General features: G+C 49.5%; 1 long non-coding RNA gene across 1 annotated transcript in view; it reads right to left on the bottom strand.

The window, feature by feature from the left end:
• LOC140476285 (uncharacterized) overlaps positions 1–19,913 on the bottom strand; it is an 89,532-nt gene that overhangs the window by 49,083 nt on the left and 20,536 nt on the right. The window contains exon 4 of the long non-coding RNA XR_011960442.1: positions 394–494. This is a non-coding gene — a long non-coding RNA (uncharacterized lncRNA). The remainder of the gene's footprint in view (positions 1–393; positions 495–19,913) is intronic.

Here is a 19,913-nt window from a genome sequence, read left to right as displayed (position 1 = left end):
GATTGACTTCACATCCACAAATATTCCCTCAATTAATCACCAATATACACTAGTAACAGGGGTATGTTCTACACTACACTTCATAAATTCACCAAGGTTCCTTAGCAGCACTTTCAATAGGGATTTTGTGATGCAGTAGTAGAGTCCCTACCCTGAGCCAGGATGCCCAGGTTCAAGTGCCACCTGTTTAGTGATGTCTAATATTATCTCTGAACTGGTTGATTAGGGAAAAACTGCAGCACTATCATCTCAAAGGGCAAGGGTATCATTACCACTTGCAAATTCCCCTCCAAGCTACCCACCTGACTTGGAAATATATCACTGTTCCTTTGTCACTGTCACTGGATCAAAATCCCAGACATCCCTCTGTAATGGTATTGGAGGTATACTTACACCAAATGGATGCAGGTCGAGAAGGCAGCTCACCATCATCTTCTCAAGTGCAACTAGGGATAGGTAATAAAGGCTGGCTCAGCCAAGGAAGTCCATATTTTCTGAAAGGATAAAACAAAACATAAAAGGTGTACACAAAGTATGTAATACAGGGAAAATGTTGTATTAAACCTCAGAGATATCACAAAGAGAAAAGTAAAAGATTGTTTATTTGTTGTATTTTAAAATCCTCCAAAGATTAATGCAGCTGACAATAATAACCATAGGCTTGAAATGAACAACAAGATAAGCAGTTTGGCAACTTTAAGTTGTCTAAATCTGACCTTCAAATGTAAGAAAATTATATATTCTAACAGTCATTACAGTAAATAAAGGTTCAGTAATAACAGCATGACTCCATTTCTTTGCAGATTACCGCAACTCTTTTGTAACCTGACTCTAACTTTCTTTACAGCATTATTGATTTCAGCTCTTTTGATACTTGAGCTTCATAGCCACTGTTGGTAGTAAGATAATTTCTCAAACTTCTTCCAGATGAATGAGAGCACAGCTCCAAAAGATATGGCCATTCTGTATAATTTAATTTTACCTTGAGATCCATATTTTAAAATTAAATTGTACTAATTAATTGAAAGGCAATATGAAGGCATGCCAGCTCTAAATAAATGGTGACAGATTTTTACGTTCTGTTTTTGCAGAGAACGCTCCCGGAGATAAATACAGAGTTTGTTAATAAGATACAATTCCAAAACAGAAGCAGAAAATAAAGGTCGGTGCATCTGTGAAGAGGACAGAGAAGCCAATATTTCATGTAATTTTACATAAAAATGTCCTTACAAGGATAGTTGAACAGTAATATTGTTCAACAAATAGTTGAACAGTATTAAAAAAGCAGCATGAAGGAATGGGATTTAAAAATAAATACATAAAACCAAATATATTTATAAATGTGGCAGATGAAAGGTCCTGAGTGGCCCATGATACAGACTTTCATCCAGGCTGCAAGGGTAAAACAAGAAGTCCTCTTCCCCAGAGACAGTAAGAGGAGACCAGGTCACCTGAGCAAGTGAAACTTGATCGGGATCGAACACAGCACTGTGGGGGTCAGTCTAACAGCATGGGTCAAGTGCTACAAACACACCAATGATCTTTCACAGTTTCCCAAGATGAGTATTCTGTACTTTTCATTTTGGGACATGCATGTGGAAACGTGAGAAAATCGGTGAGAACCAGTCAGGAAGTAGCATTTTGAGGCATGACCGACCCTCCAATGTCCCTTGGGAGTCGTCACATGGAGAAGGCACTTGTACGCCACCATCTTATGTATTGTGATGGTCTCCATGAGAAAACTGAACAATGCTGAAAGCCAACACAGACATGATGAATCAAACAGCTTCCTTCCATACCATATCAATTCCATGATTTCAGTTTTTGCAAAAAAAGACAACACTAGTATAAAATATGAGGGCAAGATAGAAAGGAATAGGAAACAGCAGTTGGAATGTTGCTGTATCATTGATGAAGCAGTGGTGTCAAATGAGAGTGTAAGTGAATGAGTGCAGCGGAATATGGATGTTTTGATATTCACTCGAGGCATAGTGGTCCTCTATCCACCATTAGACTCCTGGAGCTCCACAGGATCAGGGGAAGAAGATGGCTACATTGTTTAAATGTCACTGGACAATTAAATCAGAAGCTCAGGCTGATGCTGTGGGCAGAAACTTCCCAGTCCCAAACAATGTGGGCGTTAGCGAGAAAATTGTGAAAATAGGGTGAAACTGACAGTAATGAGATAATAATTAATGAATAATAATTAATGATTCTCCAAACAAGGGTTGATGGGTGAAACAAAATTCTTGTTTGTGAGTAGTGAGAGGTTTATTTTAATCCATTTGTATGAAGTAGCATGTTATTACATAATTCTGTCTAATTGATGTGCAGTTCCCATTCTCCCACTGATAGAATTCCAGACATGAAAGTCAGAGCAGGTACCCAGTGACTGCTGCTTGCTCCTCAAATCCTCCATCTTGGACAACAGTCTTCAACATCCCAAGGCAGCCTCCATGGTTCGCAACCACTATCTCCCACTGTCTGTGGACATTGACCAGCCCCTCTGAACCCTCATAACACGTCTCTGGTCCCTGGAAAATGGATGCCTTCCATGCTGCACTTTGTAGCACACCAGAACCTTTCATTGGAATGCTACTGCTGGGACTCTGTGTGCAGAGACAAGCGTCCAGCTCATGAGTTGGACTATGATATACTAAGGACTCCTATGTTGTTCTCCTACTGCTCACTCACATTACTGTGCTCACAGCCTCTCTGCCTTACCTTGCCTTTTTGCAATTTGCTGCCTCATTCAAATCTTAAAGGCCCACCGTCCTTCTGTCCTGTCTTGCTATTCAGCATAGATACAAAGCTCATGGCTTGGCACAGTTGTCAGTGGTCATCAATGTGGACGTGTTACTGCTTGGCACTGTCTATATCAGCCTCTCATCTGCAGTATGTGCCAGCAGCATACATTGCATTTGCTTCAACGAAATAGAGTCAGAGAGTCATATAGCATGGAAACAGGCCCTTCGGTCCAAATTGTCAATGCCGACCAGGTATCCTGAACTGAACTAGCCCCATTTGCTTGCGTTTAACCCTTTCCTGTTCATGTACCAGTAGTCTGCAGGCGAGTAAAAGGAGATAGTCTTCAGTCAAGGGGGTCCTTGAATTAAGGATATTGTCCTGTATCAGTTCAGGGGCTTGGACATGGTTAGCTGCTGGATGGTCAAGATTAGAGGGTCTGTATTACTATAGATCAGGAGTGGCCATTTCTGATAGATCTACTAAAGACAGGAGCAGAAGAAAGCTATTCGATCCCTTGAGCCTGCTCCATCATTCAATATGGCCATGACTGATTATTCAGCTCAATACCCTCATCCTCCCTTCCCTGATTATTCCTTGAAAGCCTTTCAGGTCCAGTGCAGCCAATCCAGGAAGTTGCAGGAAGCCAGCTGGGAAGTTTTAGAGATCTGTCAGGGATCTGCTCACTCCACAATCAAGGTGTGTTTCATTCCACACTCATATACATTGTAAGTATATACTGGAAATGGAAAATGGCTGTGACCATATCCAGATTGGGGAGAACAAGTGTTTTGCTTCTGCTTGAGGGCATGGGCTTTACTTGTGAGCAATGTAAGGCACCTCAAGGGGTATTTGCATTAATCTGGCTTTGTCATATTACACATTGAAGTTATCTGTATAATAGTCCCCTGTGTGTGAAAAGCATGCAGTGCCTTTCCCTGTATACAAATCCTGGTCACAGCAATCCTGGCCATTACAGATTGAAGGTAATCATGTCTGTGAAAACAGGTGACATAAAGAAACATCTGGGAGCCACTATTCACAAAGACAACGTAAGGTTTCATAGGCTGTCCAAAGGCACAGAGCTGATCTCCTTTCATCTTGAACTATGTATTTTCCAACATGCTGTTATATGCAATGCTGCCTTTCTTGCACGATGTTGGGGGTGGGGGAACACAATATCATTAATCATACAGCACTTACAAACTTTCACTATATTTACATGACCTGCCTTGTGCTGCATTTATCAGAACGTCCTTATGACAAATGTCCATTGAGAGGCATTCCATAGCTCTCCTTGTTGGGGTCTTTTATGTCCCATTGTATGAGTGAGTGTACCAAAGTTCCAAGGGCTGAATTCCGACAAGTATGGTTTGTGGGTGACAAGGACTACCCTCAGCATTCAAGACTGATGACTCTATTACACAACCTGTTGACTGATTCGAAGTGCAGATTCAATGCAGCCCAATATACAACCAGGACCATTGTGGAGAAGACATTAGGTTTATTGAAGATGAAGTGCTGTGACTTGGTTTGATCTGGGGAGGCCTTGTAATACAGTCGAGACAAAATGTGCCACATTGTGCTAACCTGCAGGGCTTTGCAAAATATAAACAGTCAAAAAGAGAATGTTATCAATGTTGAAGAGCTGAGAGGGCAGTAGTGGTCTTCCAAGAAGGAAGATGAGAACATTGGACATCAGGAAATATTACTTTCAAAATGATAGAGTGCTACAGTGTCAGTCGCAACAAGTCTGACAGAATTTAATTGATACCCAGTTCCAATAGATACAAACTGGGTGCAGTAATCACTCACTGAGTGTGGACTTGTTGTTGCTTGGAAGTTCCATTTGTTACCAAAGGCAAATACTTCTGTTTGTTTGATTTTTCTTCACATTTGCTGTTGTTGAATAAAACTGAAGGTTTTTCAACATTTGGAGAATTTCCAGTATGTAATCGAATAAGATATTAGTTTACATTGGGGTATTGGAGAAAGTATAGCATTCCCTTGGACAGGGCTGTAAAATAGAATAATGCTAAAGAAGGGTAACCTATGGCACTTGGTTCTTAAGAGGCAATAGAGACATGAATGCACACATTTTTGTGCAATGAAATCTTGGGCCTGCCACTTCTGCACCCTGAGAAGTGTTTCTTTTTGGTTGGCTTCCTGCTGTGTGCACAATGAAGAGCAACTCCTGCCTGGTACGAATTGACTGGGTGCATGGCTGGACTTTAAAAATGGTGCAGTGTTGGGAATCCCAGAATGCCTTTGCAGTAGTGAGTATTTCCACTTGTGGTAAGAGGGAGGATATGACAAGGGAGCCATAGAGATGTGTACAGAAGTAATGAGGTGAGTAGGGAAAATAGCCTCACTAGGGCTGATGGAACAGAACCCTCCATAAAACTTGCCAAAATTAACACGTAGCCAATTTCTGGTAAGATTCAGCTTACTGTTTCAATCCTACATGGCAGCTGATGCAATTTTAATTCAGTTAATACATGTGAAATATAATGTTGGTCTCAGAAATGGTGATCATGACAACTATCATTGACTGCAGTGAAAATTTGTCTGGTTAGCTAAAGTCCTTTGGTGAAGAAAATCTGGTGTCCTTACCTGGTCTGACCTATCTGTGAGACCAGATCCATATCAATGCAGTTGCCTCTTAACTGTCCTTTGAAATGGCCTAACAAGCTAATCAGTTAAAGGGCAATTAAGGACTGGCAATAAATGCTGGTGTTGCCAGTGATACCCACATCTCCATGAAAGATTAATTAAACAAAATAGTAGGGACAATTTGAAAGACATAATGAGAAGTCCTCAACACTTCAATCTGTCTGTTCTCTCATAAAGGTCTGGGTCAGGTTGGAAATCAGAACCAGAGAGAATGAGGGACAACAAGCTCCCTCTGAGGAGGAGCAGATTTACACTGTCACATCATTCGCTCATACCCTTCAGCAGAAAAACCCATGGTCATGGAGGTGTGCACCATGACCTAGACTCTCTCATCACCTTGTCCTTGAGCTCAATGTTGCAAGGATGCAAAAACACCGTGAGTCTTCATCAGGTCTTTAGCTTTCTAAGGTCAGCAGGGAGACACAAGTGTGCCTAATAAGGAGAAGGACCAACTGCTACAACATCTGTGGGCTCCTCTCAGGGTGATCTAAGTGTGGATAGCAGCTCCTCAGCCCCTAGTGACACCATTGCCTCACATTGCTGTAAGCACAGAGAAGGCTGTTGCACAGACAGAACAACCGCGCAGCTTGCCTGGGCCTTACAGACCTGAGACAACCTGGGGACAGCTAAATTCATTCTAAATTCATTCTAGGCTAAGCTCTATACCCAAACTCCAGTACAGAAGGCAAAGTTTGTTCTGCCGTGCAGTAAAAGGTTAATGTGACATTATTACGTCTCTTTTCAATTCTCCCTGCACTTTCGGACTTTGTTTACAACCTGGCTTAATGAAAGGATGAAATGAATGAACTTTGCTGCACCAGGTCAATCCTAAGTCTGACCAGTGTATGATGTACACTTGGGTGCTGCATGACAGGGTACAAAATGAAGGGGTCACAGTATATTGCTATGGTTGCAGCAGGTAGTAGAGGTCATGTGAAGCTTCTTTGGATAAGCATGTCCCACGTTGTCCTTATGTATACTCATAGGGTCCTGACACGAGATCTTTATCATGAACCCCCTCATCTGCAGCCTACTCTATATCTTCTTCAGAGACCATAAGATCATGAGACATAGGAGCAGGGTTAGACCATTCAGCCCATTAAATCTGCTGTGCCATTCAATGAGTTAAGAATTGATCTGATTAATCCTTAATTCATTTTCCTGTGTTCTGCTCATAACCCTTAAATCCCTTACTGATAAAACAAAAATTCTGTTTATCTCAGCCTTGAATATACTTATCAGAGGAGGAATTGCTATTCCAGATATGCTTATTGTTCAATACCTCCCCACTTTTCAGTACCAGATTGAACTGTGCCCAGCAGATCATCATAACACAAAAGTCAAGACATGCTAAAAGGCCTCACTGGATCATTTAAGAGATCTGAAAGCTTGTTGCCTGCTGATGGTCACTCAGGTTGTACCACTCCTCTGGCTGCTCACTAGGAGCCTTAATGGCCATTCAGCACCCTGCACTCAGGGTGATCCAGTGAGGAGGCCCAAACCGATGAAGCTGTAGAAGTATACATAATCACTGGTCAGTCCCTTGATGCGCAGATGCTGCACAGGATTTGGAATCCCATACATTTTCCCAACAGAATTCTGTAAGGTTGAGAGCTGTGCTGATCTTCACGTCAACTGACATTGGATGTCCACCAAATCCCTTAGATATCAATTGATCCCACCATATGATGTAACAATCAGAATTGGCTTCTCAGGTGACATTGCCCCACCTCTGAGGGTGGTTGAGCCTTGGACAGTAGGCCCTCTCATGCTTGAAGAATGGAATTGGTTTTCTCTGACATTCTTCTCTATCTGAGGCTGGCCCGCTGAGTTGGCCCTGAGTTGCTGATGTCCTGCTGCCTGTGCTTGGAACTCCCTGGCATGCTGTTGCTCCTTCTAGTCAATGGGAGCTCTGAAACCAGGCTGTATGAGACCACTCTCCTTGTGCAAGACCTTCTGCCTCTTTCTCTCACAGTTCTTTTCAATAAATGTCACTGATTCCTTGGCACATTCCTACCTCCCACCTCTGTGTTGCTCCACGTTATCAGGAAGAGCACACTGGATGTCTCAATGCCCAGAAGGTAAAACACAGTAAAACTGGTCTGATTTGTCCTGTATACTTCAAAATAGAACTCCAGTAAATCTGTATGTTCATGTCCAAACATTGTTGTGATTTTCAATTTTTAAAATTGTGTCTTTTACAGTAACTCTTCAGGGAGTGTAACACAGGAATAAGTAAAATGCAGCAAACATCTTTCTGAGAAACAATTGATAAACTACTGATCTAAACGACAGGAGCAGTGTTCCATGTATACTAGAAACTTTTGTCACCACAGTGAGAGGATGTTGTAAATTCTATTATTAGTTTGACAGCTTCCTATTCTCATTTCCTCTTCTGACTACTTATGGAAAGTGGCAACGTATGCAACTCACGTTTGTTTTTCACTACTTTGTTGAAGGATCTTAGCTTGAAAATTGCACTTCAGTGTGGAAGCATGCCAGGTCAGCAAGGAAAACGTGATTTAATTTCAATATTTGTATTTCTCAGACTGAAGTGCATACACCATTAACTCTCTTCTTTTTAGGTGTTTTCTTCTGTGAGCTGCAGCTACTGTGATGGGAGAAGGAAGAAGTGCCAGAATGCCTTGAGAGGCTGAACAGATGACAGAAATCACATGGCAACTTGACTCAATCAAGCATTTTTGATGGTCACAAAGCATTGTTAAAAGATCTTGTTGAGAAAGGACATTGATTCAAAATATCGTATTCTGACAACTCCAGTAGAGCCCTTGATATCCAACACTTACTGTTCCAGTTTTAAATTAGTCATAATGTTGTTTGACATTTCCTGACTGTATACTACTTTTCTCCCTTATATTTTATGCTGTCTTAACCTGTTGAGAGTGGGAGTTAGTGTGTAATTTTTTTTACTCTGTCATGGAAGATGTGTGCCATTAGCTAGGCCAGCATTTGTTGCCCATCGATAATTGCTTTGCCACTAAGTTAATTGCTCAGCCATTTCTGAAGTAAATTAAGAGGCAACCATATTACTGTAGATTCCAGAGTCACATATAAGCCAGTCCATAGAGTCATTGAGACATACAGTATGGAAACAGACCCTTCAGTCCAATGTGTCCATGCTGATCAGATATCCCAACCCATTCTAGTCCCACCTGCCAGCACCCGGCCCATATCCCTCCAAGCCCTTCCTATTCATATATCCACCCAGATGCCTTTTAAATGTTGCAATTGTACTAGTCTCTACCACTTCCTCTGGCAGCTCATTCCATACCAGGTAAGGATTGCAGATTCTTTCCCTTAAGGACAGTAGTGTGCCAGATGAGTTTTATTACAACAATCACTGTGGTTTCACAGTTAGCATTAACATGACAATCTTTAAATTCCAGTTTTTGTAAATTGAATTTAAATTATACCAGCTACCATCTTGATGTTTGAACCCAAGTGCCAGATCATTAACCTGCTTTCTCTAGATTACCAGTCCAGTGATGGTCTCGCTATGTCACCATTTCACAGTTTACTGAAAAGAGAGTGCTGATTGTGAATGCTGTGAAGGGAAGAAGGAAGATGCGCGTGCGTTTTTGTAATGAAAATGAGAGGTGATGTCGTCTTGTGTTGGGTGGTGAGGGTCATGTTTAGGGAGCAGGCAATTGTGAAATTGAGAAGAAGAGGGCTGTTGGCCTGTTGTCAAATGTTGTTTACAAAGACGGCAAAAGGAAGATGGCACTCGTCATCTCTAACACTGTTGAGATTATTGAAGATGATTTGGAGGTGCTGGTGTTGGACTGGGGTGTACAAAGTTACAAATCACACAAACACCAAGTTTATTGGGAAGCACTAGCTTTTGGAGCACTGCTTCTTCATCAGGTGGTTGAATTATTTCTTGCACTGCATCCAGGTCCTTGGGGTGACAAAGTGAATTACCACAGATGCTGGAGATCTGAAATGGAAACAGCAAGTGCTGGGGAAACTCAGCAGGTCTGGCAGCATTCATGGAGACAAAAACAGAGTCAATGTTTTGAGTCCAATAATTGTTCTTTGGAAAGGACAGTATTGGGAGTAATGCTCCTGAAGATGAGAATTTCTCTTTCTTTGCTTAGTGTGCTTGGTCTTTTGAAGTCTTTCTCCCATTGACTAGAGACCATCATTCCCTCTAAGCCATGTGGATTTTTAGTTACTCCGATTAGTGTATCAACAATACCTTTCTTAATGTGAATTCTGACTTCAGACAGAAGTCTACGCAGAAGAAAATCAAATTAGAGGGAATATAATTAGAGGCAGCTTCTTAAGCCACTTGGCTTTTCCAGCATTACCTACAGAAAAAACCCAGAGACATGAAAACGTTCCTGTGATTCAAATTAAATTCTCTTTTACTCAGTCCAAATGAAGCAGAAGAGAATACAATTTTACTTTAAGAGGGGAACTATTATTTTAAAACAGCCTCTGGCTGAACTGTGGGAAATTTGGAACCTTGTTAGTGGGAGGTATCCACATTGTGCTAAGGAAGAATGGAGTCATGATGTTGCAGAGATTTAAAGTATCTCGGATCTGTTTTCTGGCTCAGCACACGAATTCCTAATTCACAACACCTTTTGTTCACCATAACCTGCTCAGAGGTAAAGTCTGGGCCAACATTTCAGACAACAAGGTTCTGTTTAATTTTCAATCTCAGGAAGAAAGTTCTATTTGAGAACATATAAATGAGATAATCGTACGGCCGTTACTCCTTTGGTGAATTGTGATGATTGCTGGAAGATTCCTGGTAATACACTAACTGGTAGAAAGTCAAATGTTTGACACTCAAAAGATTCATTTGTTGAAAACTGAGAGTTCTGGATTTTCAGAATTCATTTTAATACATCGATTTTATCATGTGAAGCAGGCTAGAATTTTCACTTAAATGCATTAAATATAATGCACTATGAATGGGTTGCCAGCTATGTGTCAGAAACCATCAGCCTGGAGCAAATGAAGAATGAATCAGCGACTGCATGCCAGCGTCCAATTTAGTAATGGCTTATAAAATTGAAGATTTATCTGGAATAGAAGTCTAAGGGGAAGCTTAAATTAAAGAAAAGACTTCAGGAATGATAACAATATGACATTATCTCTGATAATCACTTTCCTTTGTTTTTCAATGGATTCCAAACAATTTTGAAGCATTTAAAGATTTCTTTAGAATTAAAATCCCTACAGTGTGGAAACAGGCCCTTCAGCCCAACAAGTCCACACCGACCCTCTAAAGAGTAACCCCAGACCCATTCCATAACCTATCCTTTAGGCAAATTAGCATGGCCAGTTCATCTAACCTGGATATTTTAGGATTGTGGGAGGAAATCAGAATATCTGGAGGAAACCCATGCAGACATGGGACAAATGTGCAAACTCCATACAGACAGTCACCTGAGGCTGGAATCAAATCTGGATTCCTGGTACTGTGAGGCAACAGCGCTAACCACTGAGCCACCTGTAAATTTAGAATCAAAGGAACTATTCAATGCAGATAGAGGCCAACTGGCCCATCCCAAATTCAGCATCCCATCCAGACCTAACCCATCTGCCTAGCCCACGTTTCCCATAGCTAATCCAACTAAGCTTGCACAACCCTGGACACTACAGGGCAATTTAGCATGGCCAATCCAGCTAATCTGCACATCTTTGCAGTGTGGATCACCTGGAGTAAACCCACAGAGCAACAGGGAGAATGTCTGTGTAGAGTTTGCACAATCGCCCCAGGCTGGAATTGAACCAAGTCTTTGGTGCTGTGAGGTATCAGTGTCAACTACTGAGCCACTGTTTGTATATGATTAATCCCATCAATTATGGGATGTTAGAAATATCAAAGAGGATTGTCTGCATGATAAAAGTAGCTAAAAGAGATGCAATTTTAACCTGTACTGGAGATGTTTGATTTTAAAACATGGTCTTGGAAACAAGCTATAAATTAAAATCCTTCAGTAGCTTGCTGTCTTTATTTTTCACTTCCTTTCCAGTGTTGCACATTAACAGAAATAACTATTGAATTTCCTCAGTTTGTTGTGTGTAATTGATTGCAAGAACTTCATACTGGATGAACTTTATCTTTGGCAGATAGAATTATAGCATCCCTGCAGTGTGTAAACAGGCCATTTGGCCCAACAAGTCCATACCGACCCTCCAAAGAGTATCCCACCCAGACCCACTCCCCTATCCTATTACTCTACATTTCTCTGACTAATGTACCTACCCTGCACATCCCTGAACACCATGGGCAACTTAGCATGGCCAATTCACCCTAACCTGCACATCTTTAGACTGTGGGAGGAAACCGGATGACCCGGAGGAGAACATGCAGACTCCACACAGACAGTTGCCCAAGGCTGGGATTGAACCCGGGTCTTTGGTGCTGTGAGCCACCTTGCCACCCCTTAATGGATGAACCTTGTTCAGCCAAATCATGTGTCATGCAACAATATGATACCTTATTTCATATACCTCTGTAATGCAACAATTAAAGGAGTTTAATAGCTGCCAAATGCATGAGGCGATCCTCAGGCTATTAAGGATTCCTTAAATGTACAATTTCTTTCTATTAGTTTTCTTATTGAAAACTCAAGGTGAAGTTCTATAAGCAAGGTGAAATTAGTGAAAGAAGAGACGAGATAATCAGAATGTTATGATTAGGTAATGGAAGGCTTGGATAGTAAATGATTTGAGCCTAGGAATTCCAAGCAAGCATTAAGTTAAATTGCCATACAATGGGTTTTAATTATTTATTGAGCATTAACTGTTGACAAAAACAACAGGAGAATTCTCCTGATTAGTTCAAATAGTCCGATGTAATTTCTTATGTCCAACTGAAGGAAATATTGCCTCTGAGCACTCAGAGGTTATTGCTCAGTGCAATAGGCATGCACCACATTGATCTCTGGTTGTGCAAGTTGCTGATGTAGTGATGGTAACAAAATCAGACAGATGATTAGATTAGATTAGATTAGATTAGATTACTTACAGTGTGGAAACAGGCCCTTCGGCCCAACAAGTCCACACCGCCCCGCCGAAGCGCAACCCACCCATACCCCTACATTTACCCCTTACCTAACACTACTGACAATTTAGCATGGCCAATTCACCTGACCTGCACATCTTTGGACTGTGGGAGGAAACCGGAGCACCCGGAGGAAACCCACGCAGACACGGGGAGAATGTGCAAACACCACACAGTCAGTCGCCTGATGAAAATACATACTTTGATTGGGATTGTTAATCTGGTCCAATCTGGGAGGGGAAGGGGAAGAGTGTTTCCCCGTCCAACTCTATTTTGATTTAATCCCTATCCTCACATTTTTGATCACACAGCATTGCCCTTTGATGTGAAGGGCCACTGCTTGTCACTACTCACTTGGGTGTTTTCCCCCCTTCTGGAGAAATTGGATCAGTGTGTGACTGTGACTCTGTGTGTGAGCACGTGCAAGGACTCTCCCTGTTGCTGCTTGGGGCCTGCCTCACTGCTGCTGCCTGGGACTTGCTTGGGGACCCTCCCCAGCAGGCCTGCCCCCACCACTGCTGTGACTGAGGAACTGCCCAGAACTTGCCAGAGGCCTGCTCTCCACTGCCACTGCCTGGGACTCGCCTTGGGGGCCCTCCCCAACAGGTCTGCCCCCCCCCACTGCTGCGACCAAGGGCCTGCCCGGGACTTGCCAGATGCCTGCCTCCACTGCTGCTGCTGCTTGAGGCCTGCCTCCACCGCCGCTGCCTGGGACTCTCCTTGGGCCCCTCCCTACAACCTCCACCAATACTGCTGCCTGGGACTTGCTTTGGGGACCCTCCCCAACAGGCCTGCCCCCACCACTGCTGCAACCAAGGAACTGCCCAGGACTTGCCAGAGGCCTGCCTCCAGTGCTGCTGTTGCCTGAGGCCTGCCTCCACCTCTGCTGCTTGGGACTCGCCTTGGGCCCCTCCCTACAACCTCCACCACCACTACTGCTACTGCTGCCTGGGACTCAATTTTGGGGCTGCCTGGGATTTGCCTTGGGGACCCTCCCCAACAGGTCTGCCCCCCACCACTGTGACCGAGGGCCCACCTGGGACTCGCCTGAGGCCTGCCTCCACCGCTGTTGTTACCTGAGGCCGGTCTCCACAGTCACTGCCTGGGACTCTCCCCACAACCTCCACCACTGCTGCTGCCAGAGGCCCAACTCCACGTCCAGCAGCAGAGTATTGCGAGCCCGAAGGTCACGGGGCCCAGCCGCACCTACGCCGGGGTAGCCGCTGCCTTAGGCTCGGCTGTCCCAGCCCTGGCTGTGACGTCCACACCCTTCAGGCACCTAACCAAATGCCTGGGGGTAAAGGCCTATCCCCACCCCAATATAACCATCGAGGCCTGCAGCAAGGCCATGGCTAGTGTAGTCGGCCCACTGGCCATCGTCGCTGCGGCCCGAATGTACCGGAAGACCGTCTTTTTCCTTAAGACCGAGCAGGCGGTCCACCTGGCCGTGGAGAGGGGGCTCACTGTGGGCGGGACACATTTGCCCGTCGACCCTTTGGAGGTTACGGCCCAGAGGGTCGGGATCTCCAACGTCCCACCCTTCATTGCCAGCGAGCTTCTTCTTCCCCACCTCACCACCTTGGGGGAAATCCGGTCAGGGATCCAATAGCTCCTGCTCGGTCTTAAGGACCCTGCCCTCCGACACGTATACTCCTTCCGACGCCAGGTGTTTATTTGCCTCGCCCGGGAGGAGGTCACAGAAGGGCTCATTCACCCTCCTCCATGAGGGCGCGGCCTACCGCACCTTCTGGACGGCGGACGGCGTGCGGTGCCACCTGTGCCACGAGTTGGGGCATATAAGAAAAAACTGCCCCACCCAGAAAGCTGCCCAGCCTACGCCAATGGCTGATGGTGGCGCCACCGCACCCACTCCCCCTCCCCCCCTCCCACTCCCCCTCCCCCCCACTCCCACTCCCCCCCACTCCCACTCCCCCCCACTCCCACTCCCCCCCACTCCCACTCCCCCCCACTCCCACTCCCACTCCCCCCCACTCCCACTCCCCCCCACTCCCACTCCCACTCCCCCCCACTCCCACTCCCCCCCACTCCCACTCCCCCCCACTCCCACTCCCACTCCCCCCCACTCCCACTCCCCCCCACTCCCACTCCCCCCCCACTCCCACTCCCCCCCCACTCCCACTCCCCCCCACTCCCACTCCCCCCCACTCCCCCACTCCCCCACTCCCCCAAAGTCAACACTACAAGCCCCTGCACTGGAGGCTAAGCCGGAGGTATCCAATACTCCAGCCTCCGGTAAGGAGGGGGGGTGAGCGTCCAGCCGGCCAGAAGGCGCTGAAGAAGACGCGATGCGTCAGGCCGGCCCATGGGGAGACCACCCTATCCCCTTCCCCGACACCTAACCTATGACATGCCCCGCCCCGGCACGACAATGCCCCTGCGGCCGTGTCAGCGTCACCCCGACGCGGGAACCCTGACCCCCAAACCCGTACCTGACCCTGACCCCACATCAACCCCACCCTGATAAAGAAACCCCTGGGGCTGCAATACCTGGCCCCAACCCAACCCAGACACACCCTGGCACGAACCTGGGGGTAGCGACCGGGCCCTGGAGAGGGAACTGGGCCCCATCCCCGCCTGCCGTCACCTGATAAACCAGGGGTGTGGCAGGAAGTGACACAGCTGACTCTCCCTACCCTGGTCACGCCCCCTGTCTTCCCCCAGCCAATCGTATTCTGTATGGGGGGAGGGCCTCAGGCCCCATGACCACCAAGGCGGACGGGGAGGGAAAGGCCCATAAACTCCCCCCTGTCTCTCTGGGGAAGAGGGGCTGGCCCTTGGAGGGGAGAGATACACCAGCAGTGTGCTGATGGCGCTGCCCCTCTCCAGGGGACGAGCCAACGGTGCTCCTCAACTGTCCTGCACTGTGGCCCGACCTGCCCAAACCCCCAGGGGCTACAGCAGGGCTTCATGCTGCCTCGACTCCTCTGGCCCCTGGGGGGGGACTTAAACAACCATGAAGGCCGCGGTGCGGGCAACGACGGAGGGCCCTTTACTGGGTCGCCGAGCGGCGGAGGGGAGGAAGGTGTTATCCTCGCTCCTCCCTCCTCCCTCCTCCCTCCCAGACTGTTTTTCCGGGGGCCTTGGCCCTGGGGGATGACCTTTTCCTGGGGAATGATCTTTTCCCTGAGGAGCCAGGCGTCCCGGTGTCGGAAGAGGAGCGGGTCCCCGAGCCTCTGCCGCCTGACGACCCGAACTCGGGGCGTTCTGGGATGGGGTGTGCCGAGGAAGGTACTGCCGGTGACCCTGGGGGTGGGGTCGCCGGGGGTTCGAGGCCGGTTGGTGGTACCAGACCAGCCCCCATCTTCTCGGTGGGGGAGGGGTTGGCGACCGAGGGTGACCTCCCGGAGGCGGGTTCGGGATCGGTGGCGGACACCGGGGACAACGCGGACTCTGTCTGCAGTGAGATTTTCGAGTCCCAGGTGCCCCCCACCGATCTCCCCCTCATTCCCCCTCGAGGAACTCTGGGAATTTGTCGAAGACACTCGGGGTCGCCGGGATAGAGCCCAACTGGCGCTCAACCGCTGGAGCTCTTTTGAGAGAGTTTATTGGGTCGGCCAACGCTGCTCGCCAGGCACCTGGGCTCGACATCAACAGGCGAAAGCGAGTCAAGAACTTCCTGGGGGCACTCCTGGTGAGGGCGAGGGACTCCTGTGCCCCTCCCTCGTCCACCCAGTAATTGGTTTTTATCTGTACTGGTGGTGGTTGCACAATGCTTCCGACATGGAGACGACTATAGCCAGCCTCAACATCAACGGCAGCAGGGAGTCACAGCGCAGATTCCAGACCCTCTCGGTCCTTCGGGACGGGAGGTATGCGGTGTGCTTCCTGCAAGAAACCCACTCTACCCCAGGAGACGAAGCCACCTGGCTCCTGGAGTGGCGAGGGGGTGGGGTCTACATGAGTCATCTCACCCGCAGATCTGGTGGGGTGGCTATCCTGTTGGCCCCGCATTTTCAGCCAGAGATCTTGGGGGTCAGGGAGCCTGTGCCAGGCCGTTTGCTTCACCTGACAGTTTGGCTGAGGGGCGCGGTGCTTCATTTGGTGATCGTCTACGCTCCCCTGGCCGGGCCGAGGCAAGCGAGCTTCTTTGAAGAAGTGTCCGCTCATCTCACTTCCATCGACTAGAACCAGTGCGTCATCCTCGGGCGATTTTAACTGCGTCCTCGAGGGCAGGGACCACGGCGGTGCCCGCACTGGCTGGGCATCGGGGAAGAGGTTGGGGGACTTGGTCAAGTCCTTCGACCTGGTGGACGTCTGGCGGAATCTCCATCCCGACTCCATCGCCTTCACCTTCGTGAGGCCTGGGGTTGGAGCGTCCAGAATCGACCGCCTGTACGTTTCGCGGGCGTACGCCTCCTGTTTTCCGAAGGCCTCCACGCGGCAGGTGTCATGCACGGACCATCACCTGGTGTGGGCGGAACTCCTTCCGTTCGGCGGCAGGCTCGGCTCCGCGTACTGGCCCTTTAACAACCTGCTGCTGGAGGACGAGCGGTTCTGGGACTCGTTTCGTCGTTTCTGGGCCGGCTGGAGAAGGAAGCGGGGAAGCTTCCCCTCCCTGAGGCTATGGTGGGACGTGGGCGAGGCTCACGTCCGCGTCTTCCGTCAGGAGTACGCGAGGGGATCGACCAAGAGGCAGAAATCCAGGATCGGGGAGTTGGAGAGGGAGATGCTCGACCTGGAGTCACGCCTCAGTCAGCCCGGTGCGGGCCCGGCCCTGCGCGGGGCGTACTAAGAGAAAAGGCCGCGCTCCGGGACCTGCAGCTCGTCGGGGCTCGGGGCACGTACGTGAGGTCGCGGATCCAGCTCCTCCAGGACCTGGACCACGGCTCCCTCCTCTTCTACTCGCTGGAAAAAAGGCTTGGCACCCGTCAGCAGCTCCTTGTGCTGCTGGCCGACGACGGGTCCCTCGTCTCGGATCCGGAGGGGATCAGGGCCCACGTCCGAAACTATTACACGGCTCTGTTTTCTCCGGATCCGTCCAGCGAGGATACTCGCAGAGTTCTGTGGAGGACCTGCCGCAGCTCGGCCCGGAGGACGCCGGAAGGCTCGACGCTCCCGTCACTTTAGAGGAGCTGACCGGTGCCCTCGACTGGCTCTCGAGGGGCAAAACCCCGGGGCTAGACGGGCTGACTGTGGAGTTCTTCAGGGCATTCTGGACGTCCTGGGGAGCGACTACGCACAGATCCTGGGGGAGTGTCTATATGCCCGACAGCTGCCCCTTTCTTGGCGCAGGGTGGTCATCGTCCTGCTGCCAAAGAAGGGGGACCTTCGTTCCTTAAAGAACTGACGTCCGGTCTCCCTCCTCAGCACGGACTACAAAATCTTCGCCAGGGTGTTGTCTTCTCGCCTGGCTTCCGTGCTGGCCCACATGATTCACCCGGACCAGTCCTACACGGTCCCGGGCCGGAGGATACACGACAACGTCCACCTAGTCTGGGACCTGATCCATTTCTGTCGACGGGCTGGTCTGCCGAGCGCCTTCCTGTCTCTCGACTAGGAGAAGGCGTTCGACAGGGTCGATCACGAGTACCTGCTTGGGACTCTGCAGGAATTAGGGTTCGGGACGCAGTTCGTCGCCCGGATCCGAATTTTGTATGCCGCCGCCGCGTGTCTGGTTAAAGTTAACGGGTCCCTGACGGCGCCCCTTCGCTTCGGGAGAGGAGTGCGTCAAGGCTGCCCCCTGTCCGGCCAGCTGTATACCCTGTGCGTGGAGCCTTTCCTGCGCCTCTTGCGGAGGAGGTTGTCGGGGCTGGTTCTGCGCGGCGCGGGCACGGGGGTGGTCCTCTCGGCCTACGTCGACGACATGCTCCTCACTTTCACCGACCCGGCTGACCTGGGGAGGATGCGCGAGTGCCAGGCCGTGTACTCTGCGGCGTCTTCCACCAGGATCAACTGGGCCAAGTGTTCCGGACTACTGGTCGGCCCGTGGCGGGTGGACTCTCTGCCGGAGGAGTTACGGGGGTTCAGCTGGAGTACCACCCATCTCCTCTACCTGGGGGTCTACCTCAGCCCGGCTGAGGAATCCTGGCCGGCCAACTGGCAGGAGCTGGAGGCCAAAGTCTCGGCTCGCCTGGGCCGCTGGACAGGACTGCTCCGAGTGCTATCTTACAGGAGTCGAGTGCTGGTCATAAACCAGCTGGTGGCCGCCATGCTGTGGTACCGGCTGGTCACTTTGGTCCCTCCTCCTGGCTTTGTCGCTGACATCCAGAGAACGTTGGTCGACTTCTTCTGGGACAAAAAGATGCACTGGGTCGCCGCGCAGGTTCTGAGTCTCCCTATCGAGGAGGGCGGTCAGTCGCTGGTGTGCGTCCGCACCCAGGTCGCGACGTTCCGCCTTCAGACCTTGCGGCGATACCTTTACGTCGAGCCTCCTCCTAGGTGGTGCGCCCTGGCGACGTATTTTTTCCGCCAGGTGCGTAACCTCAACTACGACACGCAGCTCCTGTTCGTCGACCGTGACGGCTTGGAGGTCTCCCTCAAGGTGCTGCCTGTCTTTTACCAGGACCTGATCACTGTCTGGAACATGGTCGAATCGCGTCGCGCCTACCCTCCGGCTGGAGTAGCGGCTGTCGTCAGGGAGCCGTTGCTCAGGAATCCGCACCTCCGTACTCGCGGGTTCGAGTGGCTGTCGGAGGGGAGGGCCGTGGCGGCGAGGGCGACCAGGGTCGGGGACGTGCTGGGTGCCGGGGGCCTGGGCTGGACGCTGCCGCAGGACATAGCTAGCAGGGCAGCGGTAGACATCCGGTACGTGGCCACCGCCATCCGACGCCTTAAAACGGCGGTGCTCGGACCCGACGTAGTGCACCGGTTGGAGGACGCTCAGGTGTGCGGTGGGATCCCGTCCGCGCTCACCCCGGCCCGGACGGAATTTCACATTGGCCCCAAGGTCCCGTACTTCCCGCGGGAGCCTGTGCCCCACAACCTGAGCCGCCTCCGGAATTTTAATTTTGTTGCTTTTAGGGACATAAAAAGGAGGGCCCTGTATCGACTGCTGCTGCACACCGTCCACCTCTTCTCCCTCATCCACCGTCCGGACACGCCTTGGCGTGCCCATTTGCCACCGGGCGGCGGAGATCCCCAGTGGAGGGCTCTCTACGCGGGAGTCCTCCCCCTTTCTCTCGGGGATCTGGGGTGGAGGGTGCTGCACGCAGCAGTCCCCTGCAACCGCAGGTTGCGGTGGTTCACGGACTCCCAGCCCAACTGCTTGTTCTGTGGCGCTGTGGAGTCCGTGGACCATGTATATATTGGGTGTGGGCATTTGCATTCCCTTTTTGATTTCCTCAAAAACCTTCTCCTCTGTTTCTGGCTGCACTTCAGTCCCACGCTCCTGATCTTCGGGCACCCGGTACGGAGGAGGGAGGGCAGGTCCGAGGACCTCCTCGTGGGTCTGCTCCTGGGCCTGGCCAAACTGGCCATCAACAGGTCCAGG

This window comes from Chiloscyllium punctatum, chromosome 4 (assembly GCF_047496795.1).
Source record: "Chiloscyllium punctatum isolate Juve2018m chromosome 4, sChiPun1.3, whole genome shotgun sequence".
NCBI classification, from domain to species: domain Eukaryota; kingdom Metazoa; phylum Chordata; class Chondrichthyes; order Orectolobiformes; family Hemiscylliidae; genus Chiloscyllium; species Chiloscyllium punctatum.
The sequence above is the reverse complement of the archived record's forward strand: the minus strand, read 5'-3'. Positions and strand labels throughout refer to the sequence as shown.